At 44.6% G+C, this 1,657-nt stretch overlaps 1 protein-coding gene across 9 annotated transcripts in view; it reads left to right on the top strand.

Annotated features, from left to right (window-relative positions):
• Positions 1–1,657, top strand: part of PPFIBP2 (PPFIA binding protein 2) — a 100,092-nt gene that overhangs the window by 737 nt on the left and 97,698 nt on the right. The window lies entirely within an intron of this gene.

Genomic DNA, 1,657 nt, shown 5'->3' with positions numbered 1-1,657 from the left:
TATTAAATAAATAGTGTGGGGTGGCAGGGGGGTGGGAAAAGGACTGCTTTGACAATTAACTATTAAATAAATACTGCGGGGTGGGAAGATGGTTGATTTGTTAATTAACTATTAAATAAAGCAATGTTTGGGGTGGCAGGGGGTGGGAAAAGGGCTGCTTTGACAATTAACTATTAAATAAATAGTGTGGGGTGGCAGGGGGTGGGAAGAGGGTTGATTTGGTATTTAACTCATATATAATATGAGTTAATATATATAATATATAATTAAATAAAGCAGGTGTTGAGGACACAGCAGCTGGAAGGTGAGGCTGGCTGCTGGAGCAGTGCAGGGATGAGGGAGTGAGGAGATGATCCCCAGTCCCACAGGCTCTGCTGGGATAAAAACACCTCCTCCAATATCTGCCAGGAGGATTAGGGAGCTCCTCGGTGTGGGACAGGTCAGAATGTGCAGCCAGGGAGCTCTGCCAGCGCCACATTTTGGATTCCCAAGGCCAAAAAGTCGCTGGCAGTCTCAGAGTTTTGATTTTGAGGTTGTGGAAGGGGTGGGGAATGGCTGAGGGGAGCTTTTCTGGGCTTGTGCTGTTCCTTTTTTAAAAAAGGAATGTGTGAACAAGTGCATGGAGGACTTTGCTCTGAAACTTGTATGGAAATGTGGAAAGAACAGGTGGGGAAGCAGAATTCCAGCAGAATTCCAGCTTTCTGTGTTTGTTTATGGACTTTCTCTGCGCTCCTGATTTTTTACTTGCACCTGCTGTATGAACCTGCTTGAAACAAATGAATCTTTATGCTTTTCTCCACCTTTCTAATGGAGAAATACTTGGAGTAGAACTCAGCATATCAGGAAAGTGAAAGGTCAAACCGGGACAAACAGAAGCAAATGTGTGTGGGTTGTTGTTTTTTAAATGAGATGGGTTTTCCACCCACTTGCTCATGATTGCAGCTGAGAACAATCGTAAAGGCCACTTGAAAGAAGCCCAGTGTGAGTTAAAGCAGAGGGAGAACTCAAAAGAACCTCAGCCTTGTCATGAGCACAGGTACCAGAATATGAGAAAAAAAAATAAACAACATGTGAAAATAATAACAATAAAATTTATAATATATAAAATAATTTCAAGTCCCCTGTAACAAGATTTAAGCTGAGGGATGGCTCAAGAGTGCTGAAGTTGTTTTTTTTCTGTAGTAGAGACACATGATTTGTCTGGAACTCTTCTGAGCTAATGTTAGCATCATTTTTGAAATGCTTTATTTGCCTAAGCCAGGTAGCAATCAAATGTCTTGACAAAACATCCCACAGCTTATCTGTCACTCATCAGGGACTCTGCCCTGTGGAAAGCCCAAATTAAAGGGAGGGGGCAGAAACTGCTGGATCTGTGTGACTGGAACGTGGTAGGAAATGGGCTTGGGAGCGTTGTTCCCTGATCCCAGCTTCCCTGGCTGCCTTCATCTCCTGCCCCAGGAAGCAGGGGAATCATCCCAGGGCACTGCTGCTCCCATCCTGATCACACTCCAGCAGCCCCATCCACACCAGGAGAAGCAGGGAAGACAGGAAGGAGGTAGGGGAGGAATAGGTAAAGATGAGATAATAAGAGCTCTGCTCCCCTCACTCATCCTCTATCTGATCTCACTTCATCCAGCAGTGTGACAAAGTGCTCAGG

Source organism: Parus major, chromosome 5 (assembly GCF_001522545.3).
Source record: "Parus major isolate Abel chromosome 5, Parus_major1.1, whole genome shotgun sequence".
In the NCBI taxonomy this organism is placed as follows: Eukaryota; Metazoa; Chordata; class Aves; order Passeriformes; family Paridae; genus Parus; species Parus major.
The sequence above is the reverse complement of the archived record's forward strand: the minus strand, read 5'-3'. Positions and strand labels throughout refer to the sequence as shown.